This window comes from Ambystoma mexicanum, unplaced genomic scaffold, assembly GCF_040938575.1.
Source record: "Ambystoma mexicanum isolate Mex_15411 unplaced genomic scaffold, UKY_AmexF1_1 Mex_scaf89, whole genome shotgun sequence".
NCBI classification, from domain to species: domain Eukaryota; kingdom Metazoa; phylum Chordata; class Amphibia; order Caudata; family Ambystomatidae; genus Ambystoma; species Ambystoma mexicanum.
Genome location: NW_027182509.1, coordinates 499,320 through 526,652, shown reverse-complemented (window position 1 = coordinate 526,652; position 27,333 = coordinate 499,320). Strand labels below are relative to the sequence as shown.

At 51.5% G+C, this 27,333-nt stretch overlaps 8 non-coding genes across 8 annotated transcripts; all 8 read right to left on the bottom strand.

The window, feature by feature from the left end:
- Positions 1 to 932: 932 nt before the first annotated feature.
- On the bottom strand, positions 933 to 1,014 carry TRNAL-AAG (transfer RNA leucine (anticodon AAG)). The gene has a single exon. It is a non-coding gene; the product is annotated as a tRNA-Leu (tRNA).
- A 2,827-nt stretch (positions 1,015 to 3,841) lies between these two features.
- On the bottom strand, positions 3,842 to 3,923 carry TRNAL-AAG (transfer RNA leucine (anticodon AAG)). Its single transcript has one exon. It is a non-coding gene; the product is annotated as a tRNA-Leu (tRNA).
- A 2,832-nt stretch (positions 3,924 to 6,755) lies between these two features.
- TRNAL-AAG (transfer RNA leucine (anticodon AAG)) lies at positions 6,756 to 6,837 on the bottom strand. Its single transcript has one exon. It is a non-coding gene; the product is annotated as a tRNA-Leu (tRNA).
- A 1,376-nt stretch (positions 6,838 to 8,213) lies between these two features.
- TRNAF-AAA (transfer RNA phenylalanine (anticodon AAA)) lies at positions 8,214 to 8,295 on the bottom strand. The gene has a single exon. It is a non-coding gene; the product is annotated as a tRNA-Phe (tRNA).
- Positions 8,296 to 11,763: 3,468 nt separating this feature from the next.
- TRNAL-AAG (transfer RNA leucine (anticodon AAG)) lies at positions 11,764 to 11,845 on the bottom strand. Its single transcript has one exon. It is a non-coding gene; the product is annotated as a tRNA-Leu (tRNA).
- A 4,265-nt stretch (positions 11,846 to 16,110) lies between these two features.
- Positions 16,111 to 16,192, bottom strand: TRNAL-AAG (transfer RNA leucine (anticodon AAG)). Its single transcript has one exon. It is a non-coding gene; the product is annotated as a tRNA-Leu (tRNA).
- A 5,731-nt stretch (positions 16,193 to 21,923) lies between these two features.
- Positions 21,924 to 22,005, bottom strand: TRNAL-AAG (transfer RNA leucine (anticodon AAG)). The gene has a single exon. It is a non-coding gene; the product is annotated as a tRNA-Leu (tRNA).
- Positions 22,006 to 26,270: 4,265 nt separating this feature from the next.
- TRNAL-AAG (transfer RNA leucine (anticodon AAG)) lies at positions 26,271 to 26,352 on the bottom strand. The gene has a single exon. It is a non-coding gene; the product is annotated as a tRNA-Leu (tRNA).
- Between the last annotated feature and the right edge of the window lie 981 nt (positions 26,353 to 27,333).

Below are 27,333 nucleotides of genomic sequence, written 5' to 3'. Positions count from 1 at the left end.
CAAGCCGTTTGACGGGGGAAAATGAGACCCCCTAGGCCATCTAGGTGGTCGCTGGATGCTGTGCAGACATCAGCAGCTGTTCATTTCATGCCCTCACGTCTCCTCGTTAGTATAGTGGTCAGTATCCCCGCCTGTCACGCGGGAGACCGGGCGGGGAGGTTAAACCTTTTCTGGATTTTTTTTAGTTCTTGACAAATATTCTTGAAGATTAGGTTGAGTCAAGTAGGGAATGGGTGCCAGGAACTGACTCTTTCAGAAAAAAGCACCGGCAACGCTAGTCATCGTACAATATTTGTGCACAATTGCTTACATTAGGCGGCCGGTCCGCTTTATTGAGTCCCCCTCAGCACCATTTAGTGCTCCTGTTGTCTGCGAAGTCCAAATTGTAACCCTGAATCAGTTCCTCTTCTGACCCTTTGTATCATGTTACATGACGAGTAATGATCACCTGTTAGCTTTATCCCTAATTATAACTCTCACTCTTTCCCTGCATCTAACCCTAGCTCTAATCCCATCATTAACCTTGGTCCGGGCACACGCGTGAACCCTTACTCTCATCTCAGCCACTCCTGGTGATACATCACACCTGGGATCGTTTGCTCCCTGTGGGCTGTGGGAAATTTGCTACCAGCACGCCCTGGAAGTGGGGCTCATTCCGCTGCAACGGGAGGTCTTCCCAGGACGTGTCACAGCTCAACGCAAGAGCTCCTGGGTTTCGAAGGCTCTTGCAGCAAGCCTTCACAAAGCAGCAGGGAGCGCCGTTCCAGATGGGAAACTTGAGACTGGATGTCCAGAAAAGCAAGACGTCAGAAGCGAAACCTTTTTCCTGCAGGGTGTGGCATACCATCCGCTTGCTCATTGCGACAGAGGTGGCACTAATGAAGGAAGAGGTCAACGTTACGTTCTTCTTTAAAATGCAAGGCCAGGAAAAGTGGCAGCGGTGGGATTTGAACCCACGCCTCCGAAGAGACTGGAGCCTTAATCCAGCGCCTTAGACCGCTCGGCCACGCTACCTTCCTGCTAGCCGCCGAAAGCGGAGCTTGACCCGTTGCCCGGCCCGCTTTAGTGCTTTGCCTTTTCTCCTTGGAAAGTCTGGAGACAGGCAGTGGAAGGGCAGGCAAACTGTCAGGTGCGCAGAGGAGGGGAGACCATGAGGCAAGGTGGGAGATGGGGGCAAGAAGTGAGAACAAAAACGAATCGCAAGCTGGGGCAGGTTTCGGAAAGTGAAGCCGAAAAGGGGCTTAGCATGCAGCCCAGGGGTTTCTTTGACTGTCCTAAGCCCACAGGGACTTTGCCGTCCTCAGCTCATGAGACTTGAGATGGGTAGCTTGATTTGCTGAGGAAAGGCGGGATGACAGGTTCAACTCTGGAGTCAAACATAGCCCGGAACGATCACCTTAAACTGAGTTTTAAGCCTGGTGCCGATAAAAAGAAAGAAATTAGCCTTAGATCGGGCAAGCCGTTTGACGGGGGAAAATGAGACCCCCTAGGCCATCTAGGTGGTCGCTGGATGCTGTGCAGACATCAGCAGCTGTTCATTTCGTGCCCTCACGTCTCCTCGTTAGTATAGTGGTCAGTATCCCCGCCTGTCACGCGGGAGACCCGACGGGGAGGTTAAACCTTTTCTGGATTTTTTTTAGTTCTTGACAAATATTCTTGAAGATTAGGTTGAGTCAAGTAGGGAATGGGTGCCAGGAACTGACTCTTTAAGAAAAAAGCACCGGCAACGCTAGTCATCGTACAATATTTGTGCACAATTGCTTACATTAGGCGGCCGGTCCGCTTTATTGAGTCCCCCTCAGCACCATTTAGTGCTCCTGTTGTCTGCGAAGTCCAAATTGTAACCCTGAATCAGTTCCTCTTCTGACCCTTTGTATCATGTTACATGACGAGTAATGATCACCTGTTAGCTTTATTCCTAATTATAACTCTCACTCTTTCCCTGCATCTAACCCTAGCTCTAATCCCATCATTAACCTTGGTCCGGGCACACGCGTGAACCCTTACTCTCATCTCAGCCTCTCCTGGTGATACATCACACCTGGGATCGTTTGCTCCCTGTGGGCTGTGGGAAATTTGCTACCAGCACGCCCTGGAAGTGGGGCTCATTCCGCTGCAACGGGAGGTCTTCCCAGGACGTGTCACAGCTCAACGCAAGAGCTCCTGGGTTTCGAAGGCTCTTGCAGCAAGCCTTCACAAAGCAGCAGGGAGCGCCGTTCCAGATGGGAAACTTGAGACTGGATGTCCAGAAAAGCAAGACGTCAGAAGCGAAACCTTTTTCCTGCAGGGTGTGGCATACCATCCGCTTGCTCATTGCGACAGAGGTGGCACTAATGAAGGAAGAGGTCAACGTTACGTTCTTCTTTAAAATGCAAGGCCAGGAAAAGTGGCAGCGGTGGGATTTGAACCCACGCCTCCGAAGAGACTGGAGCCTTAATCCAGCGCCTTAGACCGATTGGCCACGCTACCTTCCTGCTAGCCGCCGAAAGCGGAACTTGACCCGTTGCCCGGCCCGCTTTAGTGCTTTGCCTTTTCTCCTTGGAAAGTCTGGAGACAGGCAGTGGAAGGGCAGACAAACTGTCAGGTGCGCAGAGGAGGGGAGACCATGAGGCAAGGTGGGAGATGGGGGCAAGAAGTGAGAAAAAAACGAATCGCAAGCTGGGGCAGGTTTCGGAAAGTGAAGCCGAAAAGGGGCTTAGCATGCAGCCCAGGGGTTTCTTTGACTGTCCTAAGCCCACAGGGACTTTGCCGTCCTCAGCTCATGAGACTTGAGATGGGTAGCTTGATTTGCTGAGGAAAGGCGGGATGACTGGTTCAACTCTGGAGTCAAACATAGCCCGGAACGATCACCTTAAACTGAGTTTTAAGCCTGGTGCCGATAAAAAGAAAGAAATTAGCCTTAGATCGGGCAAGCCGTTTGACGGGGGAAAATGAGACCCCCTAGGCCATCTAGGTGGTCGCTGGATGCTGTGCAGACATCAGCAGCTGTTCATTTCATGCCCTCACGTCTCCTCGTTAGTATAGTGGTCAGTATCCCCGCCTGTCACGCGGGAGACCGGGCGGGGAGGTTAAACCTTTTCTGGATTTTTTTTAGTTCTTGACAAATATTCTTGAAGATTAGGTTGAGTCAAGTAGGGAATGGGTGCCAGGAACTGACTCTTTCAGAAAAAAGCACCGGCAACGCTAGTCATCGCACAATATTTGTGCACAATTGCTTACATTAGGCGGCCGGTCCGCTTTATTGAGTCCCCCTCAGCACCATTTAGTGCTCCTGTTGTCTGCGAAGTCCAAATTGTAACCCTGAATCAGTTCCTCTTCTGACCCTTTGTATCATGTTACATGACGAGTAATGATCACCTGTTAGCTTTATCCCTAATTATAACTCTCACTCTTTCCCTGCATCTAACCCTAGCTCTAATCCCATCATTAACCTTGGTCCGGGCACACGCGTGAACCCTTACTCTCATCTCAGCCTCTCCTGGTGATACATCACACCTGGGATCGTTTGCTCCCTGTGGGCTGTGGGAAATTTGCTACCAGCACGCCCTGGAAGTGGGGCTCATTCCGCTGCAACGGGAGGTCTTCCCAGGACACGTCACAGCTCAACGCAAGAGCTCCTGGGTTTCGAAGGCTCTTGCAGCAAGCCTTCACAAAGCAGCAGGGAGCGCCGTTCCAGATGGGAAACTTGAGACTGGATGTCCAGAAAAGCAAGACGTCAGAAGCGAAACCTTTTTCCTGCAGGGTGTGGCATACCATCCGCTTGCTCATTGCGACAGAGGTGGCACTAATGAAGGAAGAGGTCAACGTTACGTTCTTCTTTAAAATGCAAGGCCAGGAAAAGTGGCAGCGGTGGGATTTGAACCCACGCCTCCGAAGAGACTGGAGCCTTAATCCAGCGCCTTAGACCGCTCGGCCACGCTACCTTCCTGCTAGCCGCCGAAAGCGGAACTTGACCCGTTGCCCGGCCCGCTTTAGTGCTTTGCCTTTTCTCCTTGGAAAGTCTGGAGACAGGCAGTGGAAGGGCAGGCAAACTGTCAGGTGCGCAGAGGAGGGGAGACCATGAGGCAAGGTGGGAGATGGGGGCAAGAAGTGAGAACAAAAACGAATCGCAAGCTGGGGCAGGTTTCGGAAAGTGAAGCCGAAAAGGGGCTTAGCATGCAGCCCAGGGGTTTCTTTGACTGTCCTAAGCCCACAGGGACTTTGCCGTCCTCAGCTCATGAGACTTGAGATGGGTAGCTTGATTTGCTGAGGAAAGGCGGGATGACAGGTTCAACTCTGGAGTCAAACATAGCCCGGAACGATCACCTTAAACTGAGTTTTAAGCCTGGTGCCGATAAAAAGAAAGAAATTAGCCTTAGATCGGGCAAGCCGTTTGACGGGGGAAAATGAGACCCCCTAGGCTATCTAGGTGGTCGCTGGATGCTGTGCAGACATCAGCAGCTGTTCATTTCGTGCCCTCACGTCTCCTCGTTAGTATAGTGGTCAGTATCCCCGCCTGTCACGCGGGAGACCGGGGCGACGGGGAGGTTAAACCTTTTCTGGATTTTTTTTAGTTCTTGACAAATATTCTTGAAGATTAGGTTGAGTCAAGTAGGGAATGGGTGCCAGGAACTGACTCTTTAAGAAAAAAGCACCGGCAACGCTAGTCATCGTACAATATTTGTGCACAATTGCTTACATTAGGCGGCCGGTCCGCTTTATTGAGTCCCCCTCAGCACCATTTAGTGCTCCTGTTGTCTGCGAAGTCCAAATTGTAACCCTGAATCAGTTCCTCTTCTGACCCTTTGTATCATGTTACATGACGAGTAATGATCACCTGTTAGCTTTATCCCTAATTATAACTCTCACTCTTTCCCTGCATCTAACCCTAGCTCTAATCCCATCATTAACCTTGGTCCGGGCACACGCGTGAACCCTTACTCTCATCTCAGCCTCTCCTGGTGATACATCACACCTGGGATCGTTTGCTCCCTGTGGGCTGTGGGAAATTTGCTACCAGCACGCCCTGGAAGTGGGGCTCATTCCGCTGCAACGGGAGGTCTTCCCAGGACGCGTCACAGCTCAACGCAAGAGCTCCTGGGTTTCGAAGGCTCTTGCAGCAAGCCTTCACAAAGCAGCAGGGAGCGCCGTTCCAGATGGGAAACTTGAGACTGGATGTCCAGAAAAGCAAGACGTCAGAAGCGAAACCTTTTTCCTGCAGGGTGTGGCATACCATCCGCTTGCTCATTGCGACAGAGGTGGCACTAATGAAGGAAGAGGTCAACGTTACGTTCTTCTTTAAAATGCAAGGCCAGGAAAAGTGGCAGCGGTGGGATTTGAACCCACGCCTCCGAAGAGACTGGAGCCTTAATCCAGCGCCTTAGACCGCTTGGCCACGCTACCTTCCTGCTAGCCGCCGAAAGCGGAACTTGACCCGTTGCCCGGCCCGCTTTAGTGCTTTGCCTTTTCTCCTTGGAAAGTCTGGAGACAGGCAGTGGAAGGGCAGGCAAACTGTCAGGTGCGCAGAGGAGGGGAGACCATGAGGCAAGGTGGGAGATGGGGGCAAGAAGTGAGAAAAAAACTAATCGCAAGCTGGGGCAGGTTTCGGAAAGTGAAGCCGAAAAGGGGCTTAGCATGCAGCCCAGGGGTTTCTTTGACTGTCCTAAGCCCACAGGGACTTTGCCGTCCTCAGCTCATGAGACTTGAGATGGGTAGCTTGATTTGCTGAGGAAAGGCGGGATGACAGGTTCAACTCTGGAGTCAAACATAGCCCGGAACGATCACCTTAAACTGAGTTTTAAGCCTGGTGCCGATAAAAAGAAAGAAATTAGCCTTAGATCGGGCAAGCCGTTTGACGGGGGAAAATGAGACCCCCTAGGCCATCTAGGTGGTCGCTGGATGCTGTGCAGACATCAGCAGCTGTTCATTTCATGCCCTCACGTCTCCTCGTTAGTATAGTGGTCAGTATCCCCGCCTGTCACGCGGGAGACCCCGACGGGGAGGTTAAACCTTTTCTGGATTTTTTTTAGTTCTTGACAAATATTCTTGAAGATTAGGTTGAGTCAAGTAGGGAATGGGTGCCAGGAACTGACTCTTTCAGAAAAAAGCACCGGCAACGCTAGTCATCGTACAATATTTGTGCACAATTGCTTACATTAGGCGGCCGGTCCGCTTTATTGAGTCCCCCTCAGCACCATTTAGTGCTCCTGTTGTCTGCGAAGTCCAAATTGTAACCCTGAATCAGTTCCTCTTCTGACCCTTTGTATCATGTTACATGACGAGTAATGATCACCTGTTAGCTTTATCCCTAATTATAACTCTCACTCTTTCCCTGCATCTAACCCTAGCTCTAATCCCATCATTAACCTTGGTCCGGGCACACGCGTGAACCCTTACTCTCATCTCAGCCTCTCCTGGTGATACATCACACCTGGGATCGTTTGCTCCCTGTGGGCTGTGGGAAATTTGCTACCAGCACGCCCTGGAAGTGGGGCTCATTCCGCTGCAACGGGAGGTCTTCCCAGGACGCGTCACAGCTCAACGCAAGAGCTCCTGGGTTTCGAAGGCTCTTGCAGCAAGCCTTCACAAAGCAGCAGGGAGCGCCGTTCCAGATGGGAAACTTGAGACTGGATGTCCAGAAAAGCAAGACGTCAGAAGCGAAACCTTTTTCCTGCAGGGTGTGGCATACCATCCGCTTGCTCATTGCGACAGAGGTGGCACTAATGAAGGAAGAGGTCAACGTTACGTTCTTCTTTAAAATGCAAGGCCAGGAAAAGTGGCAGCGGTGGGATTTGAACCCACGCCTCCGAAGAGACTGGAGCCTTAATCCAGCGCCTTAGACCGCTCGGCCACGCTACCTTCCTGCTAGCCGCCGAAAGCGGAACTTGACCCGTTGCCCGGCCCGCTTTAGTGCTTTGCCTTTTCTCCTTGGAAAGTCTGGAGACAGGCAGTGGAAGGGCAGGCAAACTGTCAGGTGCGCAGAGGAGGGGAGACCATGAGGCAAGGTGGGAGATGGGGGCAAGAAGTGAGAAAAAAACGAATCGCAAGCTGGGGCAGGTTTCGGAAAGTGAAGCCGAAAAGGGGCTTAGCATGCAGCCCAGGGGTTTCTTTGACTGTCCTAAGCCCACAGGGACTTTGCCGTCCTCAGCTCATGAGACTTGAGATGGGTAGCTTGATTTGCTGAGGAAAGGCGGGATGACAGGTTCAACTCTGGAGTCAAACATAGCCCGGAACGATCACCTTAAACTGAGTTTTAAGCCTGGTGCCGATAAAAAGAAAGAAATTAGCCTTAGATCGGGCAAGCCGTTTGACGGGGGAAAATGAGACCCCCTAGGCCATCTAGGTGGTCGCTGGATGCTGTGCAGACATCAGCAGCTGTTCATTTCGTGCCCTCACGTCTCCTCGTTAGTATAGTGGTCAGTATCCCCGCCTGTCACGCGGGAGACGGGGGCGACGGGGAGGTTAAACCTTTTCTGGATTTTTTTTAGTTCTTGACAAATATTCTTGAAGATTAGGTTGAGTCAAGTAGGGAATGGGTGCCAGGAACTGACTCTTTAAGAAAAAAGCACCGGCAACGCTAGTCATCGTACAATATTTGTGCACAATTGCTTACATTAGGCGGCCGGTCCGCTTTATTGAGTCCCCCTCAGCACCATTTAGTGCTCCTGTTGTCTGCGAAGTCCAAATTGTAACCCTGAATCAGTTCCTCTTCTGACCCTTTGTATCATGTTACATGACGAGTAATGATCACCTGTTAGCTTTATCCCTAATTATAACTCTCACTCTTTCCCTGCATCTAACCCTAGCTCTAATCCCATCATTAACCTTGGTCCGGGCACACGCGTGAACCCTTACTCTCATCTCAGCCTCTCCTGGTGATACATCACACCTGGGATCGTTTGCTCCCTGTGGGCTGTGGGAAATTTGCTACCAGCACGCCCTGGAAGTGGGGCTCATTCCGCTGCAACGGGAGGTCTTCCCAGGACGCGTCACAGCTCAACGCAAGAGCTCCTGGGTTTCGAAGGCTCTTGCAGCAAGCCTTCACAAAGCAGCAGGGAGCGCCGTTCCAGATGGGAAACTTGAGACTGGATGTCCAGAAAAGCAAGACGTCAGAAGCGAAACCTTTTTCCTGCAGGGTGTGGCATACCATCCGCTTGCTCATTGCGACAGAGGTGGCACTAATGAAGGAAGAGGTCAACGTTACGTTCTTCTTTAAAATGCAAGGCCAGGAAAAGTGGCAGCGGTGGGATTTGAACCCACGCCTCCGAAGAGACTGGAGCTTTAATCCAGCGCCTTGGACCGCTTGGCCACGCTACCTTCCTGCTAGCCGCCGAAAGCGGAACTTGACCCGTTGCCCGGCCCGCTTTAGTGCTTTGCCTTTTCTCCTTGGAAAGTCTGGAGACAGGCAGTGGAAGGGCAGGCAAACTGTCAGGTGCGCAGAGGAGGGGAGACCATGAGGCAAGGTGGGAGATGGGGGCAAGAAGTGAGAAAAAAACGAATCGCAAGCTGGGGCAGGTTTCGGAAAGTGAAGCCGAAAAGGGGCTTAGCATGCAGCCCAGGGGTTTCTTTGACTGTCCTAAGCCCACAGGGACTTTGCCGTCCTCAGCTCATGAGACTTGAGATGGGTAGCTTGATTTGCTGAGGAAAGGCGGGATGACAGGTTCAACTCTGGAGTCAAACATAGCCCGGAACGATCACCTTAAACTGAGTTTTAAGCCTGGTGCCGATAAAAAGAAAGAAATTAGCCTTAGATCGGGCAAGCGAAACCTTTTTCCTGCAGGGTGTGGCATACCATCCGCTTGCTCATTGCGACAGAGGTGGCACTAATGAAGGAAGAGGTCAACGTTACGTTCTTCTTTAAAATGCAAGGCCAGGAAAAGTGGCAGCGGTGGGATTTGAACCCACGCCTCCGAAGAGACTGGAGCCTTAATCCAGCGCCTTAGACCGCTCGGCCACGATAGCTTCCTGCTAGCCGCCGAAAGCGGAACTTGACCCGTTGCCCGGCCCGCTTTAGTGCTTTGCCTTTTCTCCTTGGAAAGTCTGGAGACAGGCAGTGGAAGGGCAGGCAAACTGTCAGGTGCGCAGAGGAGGGGAGACCATGAGGCAAGGTGGGAGATGGGGGCAAGAAGTGAGAAGAAAACGAATCGCAAGCTGGGGCAGGTTTCGGAAAGTGAAGCCGAAAAGGGGCTTGGCATGCAGCCCAGGGGTTTCTTTGACTGTCCGAAGCCCACAGGGACTTTGCCGTCCTCAGCTCATGAGACTTGAGATGGGTAGCTTGATTTGCTGAGGAAAGGCGGGATGACAGGTTCAACTCTGGAGTCAAACATAGCCCGGAACGATCACCTTAAACTGAGTTTTAAGCCTGGTGCCGATAAAAAGAAAGAAATTAGCCTTAGATCGGGCAAGCCGTTTGACGGGGGAAAATGAGACCCCCTAGGCCATCTAGGTGGTCGCTGGATGCTGTGCAGACATCAGCAGCTGTTCATTTCGTGCCCTCACGTCTCCTCGTTAGTATAGTGGTCAGTATCCCCGCCTGTCACGCGGGAGACCGGGGCGACGGGGAGGTTAAACCTTTTCTGGATTTTTTTTAGTTCTTGACAAATATTCTTGAAGATTAGGTTGAGTCAAGTAGGGAATGGGTGCCAGGAACTGACTCTTTAAGAAAAAAGCACCGGCAACGCTAGTCATCGTACAATATTTGTGCACAATTGCTTACATTAGGCGGCCGGTCCGCTTTATTGAGTCCCCCTCAGCACCATTTAGTGCTCCTGTTGTCTGCGAAGTCCAAATTGTAACCCTGAATCAGTTCCTCTTCTGACCCTTTGTATCATGTTACATGACGAGTAATGATCACCTGTTAGCTTTATCCCTAATTATAACTCTCACTCTTTCCCTGCATCTAACCCTAGCTCTAATCCCATCATTAACCTTGGTCCGGGCACACGCGTGAACCCTTACTCTCATCTCAGCCTCTCCTGGTGATACATCACACCTGGGATCGTTTGCTCCCTGTGGGCTGTGGGAAATTTGCTACCAGCACGCCCTGGAAGTGGGGCTCATTCCGCTGCAACGGGAGGTCTTCCCAGGACACGTCACAGCTCAACGCAAGAGCTCCTGGGTTTCGAAGGCTCTTGCAGCAAGCCTTCACAAAGCAGCAGGGAGCGCCGTTCCAGATGGGAAACTTGAGACTGGATGTCCAGAAAAGCAAGACGTCAGAAGCGAAACCTTTTTCCTGCAGGGTGTGGCATACCATCCGCTTGCTCATTGCGACAGAGGTGGCACTAATGAAGGAAGAGGTCAACGTTACGTTCTTCTTTAAAATGCAAGGCCAGGAAAAGTGGCAGCGGTGGGATTTGAACCCACGCCTCCGAAGAGACTGGAGCCTTAATCCAGCGCCGGCCACGCTACCTTCCTGCTAGCCGCCGAAAGCGGAACTTGACCCGTTGCCCGGCCCGCTTTAGTGCTTTGCCTTTTCTCCTTGGAAAGTCTGGAGACAGGCAGTGGAAGGGCAGGCAAACTGTCAGGTGCGCAGAGGAGGGGAGACCATGAGGCAAGGTGGGAGATGGGGGCAAGAAGTGAGAAAAAAACGAATCGCAAGCTGGGGCAGGTTTCGGAAAGTGAAGCCGAAAAGGGGCTTAGCATGCAGCCCAGGGGTTTCTTTGACTGTCCTAAGCCCACAGGGACTTTGCCGTCCTCAGCTCATGAGACTTGAGATGGGTAGCTTGATTTGCTGAGGAAAGGCGGGATGACAGGTTCAACTCTGGAGTCAAACATAGCCCGGAACGATCACCTTAAACTGAGTTTTAAGCCTGGTGCCGATAAAAAGAAAGAAATTAGCCTTAGATCGGGCAAGCCGTTTGACGGGGGAAAATGAGACCCCCTAGGCCATCTAGGTGGTCGCTGGATGCTGTGCAGACATCAGCAGCTGTTCATTTCGTGCCCTCACGTCTCCTCGTTAGTATAGTGGTCAGTATCCCCGCCTGTCACGCGGGAGACCGGGGCGACGGGGAGGTTAAACCTTTTCTGGATTTTTTTTAGTTCTTGACAAATATTCTTGAAGATTAGGTTGAGTCAAGTAGGGAATGGGTGCCAGGAACTGACTCTTTAAGAAAAAAGCACCGGCAACGCTAGTCATCGTACAATATTTGTGCACAATTGCTTACATTAGGCGGCCGGTCCGCTTTATTGAGTCCCCCTCAGCACCATTTAGTGCTCCTGTTGTCTGCGAAGTCCAAATTGTAACCCTGAATCAGTTCCTCTTCTGACCCTTTGTATCATGTTACATGACGAGTAATGATCACCTGTTAGCTTTATCCCTAATTATAACTCTCACTCTTTCCCTGCATCTAACCCTAGCTCTAATCCCATCATTAACCTTGGTCCGGGCACACGCGTGAACCCTTACTCTCATCTCAGCCTCTCCTGGTGATACATCACACCTGGGATCGTTTGCTCCCTGTGGGCTGTGGGAAATTTGCTACCAGCACGCCCTGGAAGTGGGGCTCATTCCGCTGCAACGGGAGGTCTTCCCAGGACGCGTCACAGCTCAACGCAAGAGCTCCTGGGTTTCGAAGGCTCTTGCAGCAAGCCTTCACAAAGCAGCAGGGAGCGCCGTTCCAGATGGGAAACTTGAGACTGGATGTCCAGAAAAGCAAGACGTCAGAAGCGAAACCTTTTTCCTGCAGGGTGTGGCATACCATCCGCTTGCTCATTGCGACAGAGGTGGCACTAATGAAGGAAGAGGTCAACGTTACGTTCTTCTTTAAAATGCAAGGCCAGGAAAAGTGGCAGCGGTGGGATTTGAACCCACGCCTCCGAAGAGACTGGAGCCTTAATCCAGCGCCTTAGACCGCTCGGCCACGCTACCTTCCTGCTAGCCGCCGAAAGCGGAACTTGACCCGTTGCCCGGCCCGCTTTAGTGCTTTGCCTTTTCTCCTTGGAAAGTCTGGAGACAGGCAGTGGAAGGGCAGGCAAACTGTCAGGTGCGCAGAGGAGGGGAGACCATGAGGCAAGGTGGGAGATGGGGGCAAGAAGTGAGAAAAAAACTAATCGCAAGCTGGGGCAGGTTTCGGAAAGTGAAGCCGAAAAGGGGCTTAGCATGCAGCCCAGGGGTTTCTTTGACTGTCCTAAGCCCACAGGGACTTTGCCGTCCTCAGCTCATGAGACTTGAGATGGGTAGCTTGATTTGCTGAGGAAAGGCGGGATGACAGGTTCAACTCTGGAGTCAAACATAGCCCGGAACGATCACCTTAAACTGAGTTTTAAGCCTGGTGCCGATAAAAAGAAAGAAATTAGCCTTAGATCGGGCAAGCCGTTTGACGGGGGAAAATGAGACCCCCTAGGCCATCTAGGTGGTCGCTGGATGCTGTGCAGACATCAGCAGCTGTTCATTTCGTGCCCTCACGTCTCCTCGTTAGTATAGTGGTCAGTATCCCCGCCTGTCACGCGGGAGACCCGACGGGGAGGTTAAACCTTTTCTGGATTTTTTTTAGTTCTTGACAAATATTCTTGAAGATTAGGTTGAGTCAAGTAGGGAATGGGTGCCAGGAACTGACTCTTTAAGAAAAAAGCACCGGCAACGCTAGTCATCGTACAATATTTGTGCACAATTGCTTACATTAGGCGGCCGGTCCGCTTTATTGAGTCCCCCTCAGCACCATTTAGTGCTCCTGTTGTCTGCGAAGTCCAAATTGTAACCCTGAATCAGTTCCTCTTCTGACCCTTTGTATCATGTTACATGACGAGTAATGATCACCTGTTAGCTTTATCCCTAATTATAACTCTCACTCTTTCCCTGCATCTAACCCTAGCTCTAATCCCATCATTAACCTTGGTCCGGGCACACGCGTGAACCCTTACTCTCATCTCAGCCTCTCCTGGTGATACATCACACCTGGGATCGTTTGCTCCCTGTGGGCTGTGGGAAATTTGCTACCAGCACGCCCTGGAAGTGGGGCTCATTCCGCTGCAACGGGAGGTCTTCCCAGGACACGTCACAGCTCAACGCAAGAGCTCCTGGGTTTCGAAGGCTCTTGCAGCAAGCCTTCACAAAGCAGCAGGGAGCGCCGTTCCAGATGGGAAACTTGAGACTGGATGTCCAGAAAAGCAAGACGTCAGAAGCGAAACCTTTTTCCTGCAGGGTGTGGCATACCATCCGCTTGCTCATTGCGACAGAGGTGGCACTAATGAAGGAAGAGGTCAACGTTACGTTCTTCTTTAAAATGCAAGGCCAGGAAAAGTGGCAGCGGTGGGATTTGAACCCACGCCTCCGAAGAGACTGGAGCCTTAATCCAGCGCCTTAGACCGCTCCGCCACGCTACCTTCCTGCTAGCCGCCGAAAGCGGAACTTGACCCGTTGCCCGGCCCGCTTTAGTGCTTTGCCTTTTCTCCTTGGAAAGTCTGGAGACAGGCAGTGGAAGGGCAGGCAAACTGTCAGGTGCGCAGAGGAGGGGAGACCATGAGGCAAGGTGGGAGATGGGGGCAAGAAGTGAGAAAAAAACGAATCGCAAGCTGGGGCAGGTTTCGGAAAGTGAAGCCGAAAAGGGGCTTAGCATGCAGCCCAGGGGTTTCTTTGACTGTCCTAAGCCCACAGGGACTTTGCCGTCCTCAGCTCATGAGACTTGAGATGGGTAGCTTGATTTGCTGAGGAAAGGCGGGATGACAGGTTCAACTCTGGAGTCAAACATAGCCCGGAACGATCACCTTAAACTGAGTTTTAAGCCTGGTGCCGATAAAAAGAAAGAAATTAGCCTTAGATCGGGCAAGCCGTTTGACGGGGGAAAATGAGACCCCCTAGGCCATCTAGGTGGTCGCTGGATGCTGTGCAGACATCAGCAGCTGTTCATTTCATGCCCTCACGTCTCCTCGTTAGTATAGTGGTCAGTATCCCCGCCTGTCACGCGGGAGACCGAGGTTAAACCTTTTCTGGATTTTTTTTAGTTCTTGACAAATATTCTTGAAGATTAGGTTGAGTCAAGTAGGGAATGGGTGACAGGAACTGACTCTTTCAGAAAAAAGCACCGGCAACGCTAGTCATCGTACAATATTTGTGCACAATTGCTTACATTAGGCGGCCGGTCCGCTTTATTGAGTCCCCCTCAGCACCATTTAGTGCTCCTGTTGTCTGCGAAGTCCAAATTGTAACCCTGAATCAGTTCCTCTTGTGACCCTTTGTATCATGTTACATGACGAGTAATGATCACCTGTTAGCTTTATCCCTAATTATAACTCTCACTCTTTCCCTGCATCTAACCTAGCTCTAATCCCATCATTAACCTTGGTCCGGGCACACGCGTGAACCCTTACTCTCATCTCAGCCTCTCCTGGTGATACATCACACCTGGGATCGTTTGCTCCCTGTGGGCTGTGGGAAATTTGCTACCAGCACGCCCTGGAAGTGGGGCTCATTCCGCTGCAACGGGAGGTCTTCCCAGGACGCGTCACAGCTCAACGCAAGAGCTCCTGGGTTTCGAAGGCTCTTGCAGCAAGCCTTCACAAAGCAGCAGGGAGCGCCGTTCAAGATGGGAAACTTGAGACTGGATGTCCAGAAAAGCAAGACGTCAGAAGCGAAACCTTTTTCCTGCAGGGTGTGGCATACCATCCGCTTGCTCATTGCGACAGAGGTGGCACTAATGAAGGAAGAGGTCAACGTTACGTTCTTCTTTAAAATGCAAGGCCAGGAAAAGTGTCAGCGGTGGGATTTGAACCCACGCCTCCGAAGAGACTGGAGCCTTAATCCAGCGCCGGCCACGCTACCTTCCTGCTAGCCGCCGAAAGCGGAACTTGACCCGTTGCCCGGCCCGCTTTAGTGCTTTGCCTTTTCTCCTTGGAAAGTCTGGAGACAGGCAGTGGAAGGGCAGGCAAACTGTCAGGTGCGCAGAGGAGGGGAGACCATGAGGCAAGGTGGGAGATGGGGGCAAGAAGTGAGAAAAAAACGAATCGCAAGCTGGGGCAGGTTTCGGAAAGTGAAGCCGAAAAGGGGCTTAGCATGCAGCCCAGGGGTTTCTTTGACTGTCCTAAGCCCACAGGGACTTTGCCGTCCTCAGCTCATGAGACTTGAGATGGGTAGCTTGATTTGCTGAGGAAAGGCGGGATGACAGGTTCAACTCTGGAGTCAAACATAGCCCGGAACGATCACCTTAAACTGAGTTTTAAGCCTGGTGCCGATAAAAAGAAAGAAATTAGCCTTAGATCGGGCAAGCCGTTTGACGGGGGAAAATGAGACCCCCTAGGCCATCTAGGTGGTCGCTGGATGCTGTGCAGACATCAGCAGCTGTTCATTTCGTGCCCTCACGTCTCCTCGTTAGTATAGTGGTCAGTATCCCCGCCTGTCACGCGGGAGACCGGGGCGACGGGGAGGTTAAACCTTTTCTGGATTTTTTTTAGTTCTTGACAAATATTCTTGAAGATTAGGTTGAGTCAAGTAGGGAATGGGTGCCAGGAACTGACTCTTTAAGAAAAAAGCATCGGCAACGCTAGTCATCGTACAATATTTGTGCACAATTGCTTACATTAGGCGGCCGGTCCGCTTTATTGAGTCCCCCTCAGCACCATTTAGTGCTCCTGTTGTCTGCGAAGTCCAAATTGTAACCCTGAATCAGTTCCTCTTCTGACCCTTTGTATCATGTTACATGACGAGTAATGATCACCTGTTAGCTTTATCCCTAATTATAACTCTCACTCTTTCCCTGCATCTAACCCTAGCTCTAATCCCATCATTAACCTTGGTCCGGGCACACGCGTGAACCCTTACTCTCATCTCAGCCTCTCCTGGTGATACATCACACCTGGGATCGTTTGCTCCCTGTGGGCTGTGGGAAATTTGCTACCAGCACGCCCTGGAAGTGGGGCTTATTCCGCTGCAACGGGAGGTCTTCCCAGGACGCGTCACAGCTCAACGCAAGAGCTCCTGGGTTTCGAAGGCTCTTGCAGCAAGCCTTCACAAAGCAGCAGGGAGCGCCGTTCCAGATGGGAAACTTGAGACTGGATGTCCAGAAAAGCAAGACGTCAGAAGCGAAACCTTTTTCCTGCAGGGTGTGGCATACCATCCGCTTGCTCATTGCGACAGAGGTGGCACTAATGAAGGAAGAGGTCAACGTTACGTTCTTCTTTAAAATGCAAGGCCAGGAAAAGTGGCAGCGGTGGGATTTGAACCCACGCCTCCGAAGAGACTGGAGCCTTAATCCAGCGCCTTAGACCGCTCGGCCACGCTACCTTCCTGCTAGCCGCCGAAAGCGGAACTTGACCCGTTGCCCGGCCCGCTTTAGTGCTTTGCCTTTTCTCCTTGGAAAGTCTGGAGACAGGCAGTGGAAGGGCAGGCAAACTGTCAGGTGCGCAGAGGAGGGGAGACCATGAGGCAAGGTGGGAGATGGGGGCAAGAAGTGAGAAAAAAACGAATCGCAAGCTGGGGCAGGTTTCGGAAAGTGAAGCCGAAAAGGGGCTTAGCATGCAGCCCAGGGGTTTCTTTGACTGTCCTAAGCCCACAGGGACTTTGCCGTCCTCAGCTCATGAGACTTGAGATGGGTAGCTTGATTTGCTGAGGAAAGGCGGGATGACAGGTTCAACTCTGGAGTCAAACATAGCCCGGAACGATCACCTTAAACTGAGTTTTAAGCCTGGTGCCGATAAAAAGAAAGAAATTAGCCTTAGATCGGGCAAGCCGTTTGACGGGGGAAAATGAGACCCCCTAGGCCATCTAGGTGGTCGCTGGATGCTGTGCAGACATCAGCAGCTGTTCATTTCGTGCCCTCACGTCTCCTCGTTAGTATAGTGGTCAGTATCCCCGCCTGTCACGCGGGAGACCCGACGGGGAGGTTAAACCTTTTCTGGATTTTTTTTAGTTCTTGACAAATATTCTTGAAGATTAGGTTGAGTCAAGTAGGGAATGGGTGCCAGGAACTGACTCTTTAAGAAAAAAGCACCGGCAACGCTAGTCATCGTACAATATTTGTGCACAATTGCTTACATTAGGCGGCCGGTCCGCTTTATTGAGTCCCCCTCAGCACCATTTAGTGCTCCTGTTGTCTGCGAAGTCCAAATTGTAACCCTGAATCAGTTCCTCTTCTGACCCTTTGTATCATGTTACATGACGAGTAATGATCACCTGTTAGCTTTATCCCTAATTATAACTCTCACTCTTTCCCTGCATCTAACCCTAGCTCTAATCCCATCATTAACCTTGGTCCGGGCACACGCGTGAACCCTTACTCTCATCTCAGCCTCTCCTGGTGATACATCACACCTGGGATCGTTTGCTCCCTGTGGGCTGTGGGAAATTTGCTACCAGCACGCCCTGGAAGTGGGGCTCATTCCGCTGCAACGGGAGGTCTTCCCAGGACACGTCACAGCTCAACTCAAGAGCTCCTGGGTTTCGAAGGCTCTTGCAGCAAGCCTTCACAAAGCAGCAGGGAGCGCCGTTCCAGATGGGAAACTTGAGACTGGATGTCCAGAAAAGCAAGACGTCAGAAGCGAAACCTTTTTCCTGCAGGGTGTGGCATACCATCCGCTTGCTCATTGCGACAGAGGTGGCACTAATGAAGGAAGAGGTCAACGTTACGTTCTTCTTTAAAATGCAAGGCCAGGAAAAGTGGCAGCGGTGGGATTTGAACCCACGCCTCCGAAGAGACTGGAGCCTTAATCCAGCGCCTTAGACCGCTCCGCCACGCTACCTTCCTGCTAGCCGCGGAAAGCGGAACTTGACCCGTTGCCCGGCCCGCTTTAGTGCTTTGCCTTTTCTCCTTGGAAAGTCTGGAGACAGGCAGTGGAAGGGCAGGCAAACTGTCAGGTGCGCAGAGGAGGGGAGACCATGAGGCAAGGTGGGAGATGGGGGCAAGAAGTGAGAAAAAAACGAATCGCAAGCTGGGACAGGTTTCGGAAAGTGAAGCCGAAAAGGGGCTTAGCATGCAGCCCAGGGGTTTCTTTGACTGTCCTAAGCCCACAGGGACTTTGCCGTCCTCAGCTCATGAGACTTGAGATGGGTAGCTTGATTTGCTGAGGAAAGGCGGGATGACAGGTTCAACTCTGGAGTCAAACATAGCCCGGAACGATCACCTTAAACTGAGTTTTAAGCCTGGTGCCGATAAAAAGAAAGAAATTAGCCTTAGATCGGGCAAGCCGTTTGACGGGGGAAAATGAGACCCCCTAGGCCATCTAGGTGGTCGCTGGATGCTGTGCAGACATCAGCAGCTGTTCATTTCATGCCCTCACGTCTCCTCGTTAGTATAGTGGTCAGTATCCCCGCCTGTCACGCGGGAGACCGAGGTTAAACCTTTTCTGGATTTTTTTTAGTTCTTGACAAATATTCTTGAAGATTAGGTTGAGTCAAGTAGGGAATGGGTGACAGGAACTGACTCTTTCAGAAAAAAGCACCGGCAACGCTAGTCATCGTACAATATTTGTGCACAATTGCTTACATTAGGCGGCCGGTCCGCTTTATTGAGTCCCCCTCAGCACCATTTAGTGCTCCTGTTGTCTGCGAAGTCCAAATTGTAACCCTGAATCAGTTCCTCTTGTGACCCTTTGTATCATGTTACATGACGAGTAATGATCACCTGTTAGCTTTATCCCTAATTATAACTCTCACTCTTTCCCTGCATCTAACCTAGCTCTAATCCCATCATTAACCTTGGTCCGGGCACACGCGTGAACCTTTACTCTCATCTCAGCCTCTCCTGGTGATACATCACACCTGGGATCGTTTGCTCCCTGTGGGCTGTGGGAAATTTGCTACCAGCACGCCCTGGAAGTGGGGCTCATTCCGCTGCAACGGGAGGTCTTCCCAGGACGCGTCACAGCTCAACGCAAGAGCTCCTGGGTTTCGAAGGCTCTTGCAGCAAGCCTTCACAAAGCAGCAGGGAGCGCCGTTCCAGATGGGAAACTTGAGACTGGATGTCCAGAAAAGCAAGACGTCAGAAGCGAAACCTTTTTCCTGCAGGGTGTGGCATACCATCCGCTTGCTCATTGCGACAGAGGTGGCACTAATGAAGGAAGAGGTCAACGTTACGTTCTTCTTTAAAATGCAAGGCCAGGAAAAGTGGCAGCGGTGGGATTTGAACCCACGCCTCCGAAGAGACTGGAGCCTTAATCCAGCGCCTTAGACCGCTTGGCCACGCTACCTTCCTGCTAGCCGCCGAAAGCGGAACTTGACCCGTTGCCCGGCCCGCTTTAGTGCTTTGCCTTTTCTCCTTGGAAAGTCTGGAGACAGGCAGTGGAAGGGCAGGCAAACTGTCAGGTGCGCAGAGGAGGGGAGACCATGAGGCAAGGTGGGAGATGGGGGCAAGAAGTGAGAAAAAAACTAATCGCAAGCTGGGGCAGGTTTCGGAAAGTGAAGCCGAAAAGGGGCTTAGCATGCAGCCCAGGGGTTTCTTTGACTGTCCTAAGCCCACAGGGACTTTGCCGTCCTCAGCTCATGAGACTTGAGATGGGTAGCTTGATTTGCTGAGGAAAGGCGGGATGACAGGTTCAACTCTGGAGTCAAACATAGCCCGGAACGATCACCTTAAACTGAGTTTTAAGCCTGGTGCCGATAAAAAGAAAGAAATTAGCCTTAGATCGGGCAAGCCGTTTGACGGGGGAAAATGAGACCCCCTAGGCCATCTAGGTGGTCGCTGGATGCTGTGCAGACATCAGCAGCTGTTCATTTCATGCCCTCACGTCTCCTCGTTAGTATAGTGGTCAGTATCCCCGCCTGTCACGCGGGAGACCCCGACGGGGAGGTTAAACCTTTTCTGGATTTTTTTTAGTTCTTGACAAATATTCTTGAAGATTAGGTTGAGTCAAGTAGGGAATGGGTGCCAGGAACTGACTCTTTCAGAAAAAAGCACCGGCAACGCTAGTCATCGTACAATATTTGTGCACAATTGCTTACATTAGGCGGCCGGTCCGCTTTATTGAGTCCCCCTCAGCACCATTTAGTGCTCCTGTTGTCTGCGAAGTCCAAATTGTAACCCTGAATCAGTTCCTCTTCTGACCCTTTGTATCATGTTACATGACGAGTAATGATCACCTGTTAGCTTTATCCCTAATTATAACTCTCACTCTTTCCCTGCATCTAACCCTAGCTCTAATCCCATCATTAACCTTGGTCCGGGCACACGCGTGAACCCTTACTCTCATCTCAGCCTCTCCTGGTGATACATCACACCTGGGATTGTTTGCTCCCTGTGGGCTGTGGGAAATTTGCTACCAGCACGCCCTGGAAGTGGGGCTCATTCCGCTGCAACGGGAGGTCTTCCCAGGACGCGTCACAGCTCAACGCAAGAGCTCCTGGGTTTCGAAGGCTCTTGCAGCAAGCCTTCACAAAGCAGCAGGGAGCGCCGTTCCAGATGGGAAACTTGAGACTGGATGTCCAGAAAAGCAAGACGTCAGAAGCGAAACCTTTTTCCTGCAGGGTGTGGCATACCATCCGCTTGCTCATTGCGACAGAGGTGGCACTAATGAAGGAAGAGGTCAACGTTACGTTCTTCTTTAAAATGCAAGGCCAGGAAAAGTGGCAGCGGTGGGATTTGAACCCACGCCTCCGAAGAGACTGGAGCCTTAATCCAGCGCCTTAGACCGCTCTGCCACGCTACCTTCCTGCTAGCCGCCGAAAGCGGAACTTGACCCGTTGCCCGGCCCGCTTTAGTGCTTTGCCTTTTCTCCTTGGAAAGTCTGGAGACAGGCAGTGGAAGGGCAGGCAAACTGTCAGGTGCGCAGAGGAGGGGAGACCATGAGGCAAGGTGGGAGATGGGGGCAAGAAGTGAGAAAAAAACGAATCGCAAGCTGGGGCAGGTTTCGGAAAGTGAAGCCGAAAAGGGGCTTAGCATGCAGCCCAGGGGTTTCTTTGACTGTCCTAAGCCCACAGGGACTTTGCCGTCCTCAGCTCATGAGACTTGAGATGGGTAGCTTGATTTGCTGAGGAAAGGCGGGATGACAGGTTCAACTCTGGAGTCAAACATAGCCCGGAACGATCACCTTAAACTGAGTTTTAAGCCTGGTGCCGATAAAAAGAAAGAAATTAGCCTTAGATCGGGCAAGCCGTTTGACGGGGGAAAATGAGACCCCCTAGGCCATCTAGGTGGTCGCTGGATGCTGTGCAGACATCAGCAGCTGTTCATTTCGTGCCCTCACGTCTCCTCGTTAGTATAGTGGTCAGTATCCCCGCCTGTCACGCGGGAGACCGGGGCGACGGGGAGGTTAAACCTTTTCTGGATTTTTTTTAGTTCTTGACAAATATTCTTGAAGATTAGGTTGAGTCAAGTAGGGAATGGGTGCCAGGAACTGACTCTTTAAGAAAAAAGCACCGGCAACGCTAGTCATCGTACAATATTTGTGCACAATTGCTTACATTAGGCGGCCGGTCCGCTTTATTGAGTCCCCCTCAGCACCATTTAGTGCTCCTGTTGTCTGCGAAGTCCAAATTGTAACCCTGAATCAGTTCCTCTTCTGACCCTTTGTATCATGTTACATGACGAGTAATGATCACCTGTTAGCTTTATCCCTAATTATAACTCTCACTCTTTCCCTGCATCTAACCCTAGCTCTAATCCCATCATTAACCTTGGTCCGGGCACACGCGTGAACCCTTACTCTCATCTCAGCCTCTCCTGGTGATACATCACACCTGGGATCGTTTGCTCCCTGTGGGCTGTGGGAAATTTGCTACCAGCACGCCCTGGAAGTGGGGCTCATTCCGCTGCAACGGGAGGTCTTCCCAGGACGCGTCACAGCTCAACGCAAGAGCTCCTGGGTTTCGAAGGCTCTTGCAGCAAGCCTTCACAAAGCAGCAGGGAGCGCCGTTCCAGATGGGAAACTTGAGACTGGATGTCCAGAAAAGCAAGACGTCAGAAGCGAAACCTTTTTCCTGCAGGGTGTGGCATACCATCCGCTTGCTCATTGCGACAGAGGTGGCACTAATGAAGGAAGAGGTCAACGTTACGTTCTTCTTTAAAATGCAAGGCCAGGAAAAGTGGCAGCGGTGGGATTTGAACCCACGCCTCCGAAGAGACTGGAGCCTTAATCCAGCGCCTTAGACCGCTCGGCCACGCTACCTTCCTGCTAGCCGCCGAAAGCGGAACTTGACCCGTTGCCCGGCCCGCTTTAGTGCTTTGCCTTTTCTCCTTGGAAAGTCTGGAGACAGGCAGTGGAAGGGCAGGCAAACTGTCAGGTGCGCAGAGGAGGGGAGACCATGAGGCAAGGTGGGAGATGGGGGCAAGAAGTGAGAAAAAAACTAATCGCAAGCTGGGGCAGGTTTCGGAAAGTGAAGCCGAAAAGGGGCTTAGCATGCAGCCCAGGGGTTTCTTTGACTGTCCTAAGCCCACAGGGACTTTGCCGTCCTCAGCTCATGAGACTTGAGATGGGTAGCTTGATTTGCTGAGGAAAGGCGGGATGACAGGTTCAACTCTGGAGTCAAACATAGCCCGGAACGATCACCTTAAACTGAGTTTTAAGCCTGGTGCCGATAAAAAGAAAGAAATTAGCCTTAGATCGGGCAAGCCGTTTGACGGGGGAAAATGAGACCCCCTAGGCCATCTAGGTGGTCGCTGGATGCTGTGCAGACATCAGCAGCTGTTCATTTCGTGCCCTCACGTCTCCTCGTTAGTATAGTGGTCAGTATCCCCGCCTGTCACGCGGGAGACCCGACGGGGAGGTTAAACCTTTTCTGGATTTTTTTTAGTTCTTGACAAATATTCTTGAAGATTAGGTTGAGTCAAGTAGGGAATGGGTGCCAGGAACTGACTCTTTAAGAAAAAAGCACCGGCAACGCTAGTCATCGTACAATATTTGTGCACAATTGCTTACATTAGGCGGCCGGTCCGCTTTATTGAGTCCCCCTCAGCACCATTTAGTGCTCCTGTTGTCTGCGAAGTCCAAATTGTAACCCTGAATCAGTTCCTCTTCTGACCCTTTGTATCATGTTACATGACGAGTAATGATCACCTGTTAGCTTTATCCCTAATTATAACTCTCACTCTTTCCCTGCATCTAACCCTAGCTCTAATCCCATCATTAACCTTGGTCCGGGCACACGCGTGAACCCTTACTCTCATCTCAGCCTCTCCTGGTGATACATCACACCTGGGATCGTTTGCTCCCTGTGGGCTGTGGGAAATTTGCTACCAGCACGCCCTGGAAGTGGGGCTCATTCCGCTGCAACGGGAGGTCTTCCCAGGACACGTCACAGCTCAACGCAAGAGCTCCTGGGTTTCGAAGGCTCTTGCAGCAAGCCTTCACAAAGCAGCAGGGAGCGCCGTTCCAGATGGGAAACTTGAGACTGGATGTCCAGAAAAGCAAGACGTCAGAAGCGAAACCTTTTTCCTGCAGGGTGTGGCATACCATCCGCTTGCTCATTGCGACAGAGGTGGCACTAATGAAGGAAGAGGTCAACGTTACGTTCTTCTTTAAAATGCAAGGCCAGGAAAAGTGGCAGCGGTGGGATTTGAACCCACGCCTCCGAAGAGACTGGAGCCTTAATCCAGCGCCTTAGACCGCTCCGCCACGCTACCTTCCTGCTAGCCGCCGAAAGCGGAACTTGACCCGTTGCCCGGCCCGCTTTAGTGCTTTGCCTTTTCTCCTTGGAAAGTCTGGAGACAGGCAGTGGAAGGGCAGGCAAACTGTCAGGTGCGCAGAGGAGGGGAGACCATGAGGCAAGGTGGGAGATGGGGGCAAGAAGTGAGAAAAAAACGAATCGCAAGCTGGGGCAGGTTTCGGAAAGTGAAGCCGAAAAGGGGCTTAGCATGCAGCCCAGGGGTTTCTTTGACTGTCCTAAGCCCACAGGGACTTTGCCGTCCTCAGCTCATGAGACTTGAGATGGGTAGCTTGATTTGCTGAGGAAAGGCGGGATGACAGGTTCAACTCTGGAGTCAAACATAGCCCGGAACGATCACCTTAAACTGAGTTTTAAGCCTGGTGCCGATAAAAAGAAAGAAATTAGCCTTAGATCGGGCAAGCCGTTTGACGGGGGAAAATGAGACCCCCTAGGCCATCTAGGTGGTCGCTGGATGCTGTGCAGACATCAGCAGCTGTTCATTTCATGCCCTCACGTCTCCTCGTTAGTATAGTGGTCAGTATCCCCGCCTGTCACGCGGGAGACCGAGGTTAAACCTTTTCTGGATTTTTTTTAGTTCTTGACAAATATTCTTGAAGATTAGGTTGAGTCAAGTAGGGAATGGGTGACAGGAACTGACTCTTTCAGAAAAAAGCACCGGCAACGCTAGTCATCGTACAATATTTGTGCACAATTGCTTACATTAGGCGGCCGGTCCGCTTTATTGAGTCCCCCTCAGCACCATTTAGTGCTCCTGTTGTCTGCGAAGTCCAAATTGTAACCCTGAATCAGTTCCTCTTGTGACCCTTTGTATCATGTTACATGACGAGTAATGATCACCTGTTAGCTTTATCCCTAATTATAACTCTCACTCTTTCCCTGCATCTAACCTAGCTCTAATCCCATCATTAACCTTGGTCCGGGCACACGCGTGAACCCTTACTCTCATCTCAGCCTCTCCTGGTGATACATCACACCTGGGATCGTTTGCTCCCTGTGGGCTGTGGGAAATTTGCTACCAGCACGCCCTGGAAGTGGGGCTCATTCCGCTGCAACGGGAGGTCTTCCCAGGACGCGTCACAGCTCAACGCAAGAGCTCCTGGGTTTCGAAGGCTCTTGCAGCAAGCCTTCACAAAGCAGCAGGGAGCGCCGTTCAAGATGGGAAACTTGAGACTGGATGTCCAGAAAAGCAAGACGTCAGAAGCGAAACCTTTTTCCTGCAGGGTGTGGCATACCATCCGCTTGCTCATTGCGACAGAGGTGGCACTAATGAAGGAAGAGGTCAACGTTACGTTCTTCTTTAAAATGCAAGGCCAGGAAAAGTGTCAGCGGTGGGATTTGAACCCACGCCTCCGAAGAGACTGGAGCCTTAATCCAGCGCCGGCCACGCTACCTTCCTGCTAGCCGCCGAAAGCGGAACTTGACCCGTTGCCCGGCCCGCTTTAGTGCTTTGCCTTTTCTCCTTGGAAAGTCTGGAGACAGGCAGTGGAAGGGCAGGCAAACTGTCAGGTGCGCAGAGGAGGGGAGACCATGAGGCAAGGTGGGAGATGGGGGCAAGAAGTGAGAAAAAAACGAATCGCAAGCTGGGGCAGGTTTCGGAAAGTGAAGCCGAAAAGGGGCTTAGCATGCAGCCCAGGGGTTTCTTTGACTGTCCTAAGCCCACAGGGACTTTGCCGTCCTCAGCTCATGAGACTTGAGATGGGTAGCTTGATTTGCTGAGGAAAGGCGGGATGACAGGTTCAACTCTGGAGTCAAACATAGCCCGGAACGATCACCTTAAACTGAGTTTTAAGCCTGGTGCCGATAAAAAGAAAGAAATTAGCCTTAGATCGGGCAAGCCGTTTGACGGGGGAAAATGAGACCCCCTAGGCCATCTAGGTGGTCGCTGGATGCTGTGCAGACATCAGCAGCTGTTCATTTCGTGCCCTCACGTCTCCTCGTTAGTATAGTGGTCAGTATCCCCGCCTGTCACGCGGGAGACCGGGGCGACGGGGAGGTTAAACCTTTTCTGGATTTTTTTTAGTTCTTGACAAATATTCTTGAAGATTAGGTTGAGTCAAGTAGGGAATGGGTGCCAGGAACTGACTCTTTAAGAAAAAAGCATCGGCAACGCTAGTCATCGTACAATATTTGTGCACAATTGCTTACATTAGGCGGCCGGTCCGCTTTATTGAGTCCCCCTCAGCACCATTTAGTGCTCCTGTTGTCTGCGAAGTCCAAATTGTAACCCTGAATCAGTTCCTCTTCTGACCCTTTGTATCATGTTACATGACGAGTAATGATCACCTGTTAGCTTTATCCCTAATTATAACTCTCACTCTTTCCCTGCATCTAACCCTAGCTCTAATCCCATCATTAACCTTGGTCCGGGCACACGCGTGAACCCTTACTCTCATCTCAGCCTCTCCTGGTGATACATCACACCTGGGATCGTTTGCTCCCTGTGGGCTGTGGGAAATTTGCTACCAGCACGCCCTGGAAGTGGGGCTTATTCCGCTGCAACGGGAGGTCTTCCCAGGACGCGTCACAGCTCAACGCAAGAGCTCCTGGGTTTCGAAGGCTCTTGCAGCAAGCCTTCACAAAGCAGCAGGGAGCGCCGTTCCAGATGGGAAACTTGAGACTGGATGTCCAGAAAAGCAAGACGTCAGAAGCGAAACCTTTTTCCTGCAGGGTGTGGCATACCATCCGCTTGCTCATTGCGACAGAGGTGGCACTAATGAAGGAAGAGGTCAACGTTACGTTCTTCTTTAAAATGCAAGGCCAGGAAAAGTGGCAGCGGTGGGATTTGAACCCACGCCTCCGAAGAGACTGGAGCCTTAATCCAGCGCCTTAGACCGCTCGGCCACGCTACCTTCCTGCTAGCCGCCGAAAGCGGAACTTGACCCGTTGCCCGGCCCGCTTTAGTGCTTTGCCTTTTCTCCTTGGAAAGTCTGGAGACAGGCAGTGGAAGGGCAGGCAAACTGTCAGGTGCGCAGAGGAGGGGAGACCATGAGGCAAGGTGGGAGATGGGGGCAAGAAGTGAGAAAAAAACGAATCGCAAGCTGGGGCAGGTTTCGGAAAGTGAAGCCGAAAAGGGGCTTAGCATGCAGCCCAGGGGTTTCTTTGACTGTCCTAAGCCCACAGGGACTTTGCCGTCCTCAGCTCATGAGACTTGAGATGGGTAGCTTGATTTGCTGAGGAAAGGCGGGATGACAGGTTCAACTCTGGAGTCAAACATAGCCCGGAACGATCACCTTAAACTGAGTTTTAAGCCTGGTGCCGATAAAAAGAAAGAAATTAGCCTTAGATCGGGCAAGCCGTTTGACGGGGGAAAATGAGACCCCCTAGGCCATCTAGGTGGTCGCTGGATGCTGTGCAGACATCAGCAGCTGTTCATTTCGTGCCCTCACGTCTCCTCGTTAGTATAGTGGTCAGTATCCCCGCCTGTCACGCGGGAGACCCGACGGGGAGGTTAAACCTTTTCTGGATTTTTTTTAGTTCTTGACAAATATTCTTGAAGATTAGGTTGAGTCAAGTAGGGAATGGGTGCCAGGAACTGACTCTTTAAGAAAAAAGCACCGGCAACGCTAGTCATCGTACAATATTTGTGCACAATTGCTTACATTAGGCGGCCGGTCCGCTTTATTGAGTCCCCCTCAGCACCATTTAGTGCTCCTGTTGTCTGCGAAGTCCAAATTGTAACCCTGAATCAGTTCCTCTTCTGACCCTTTGTATCATGTTACATGACGAGTAATGATCACCTGTTAGCTTTATCCCTAATTATAACTCTCACTCTTTCCCTGCATCTAACCCTAGCTCTAATCCCATCATTAACCTTGGTCCGGGCACACGCG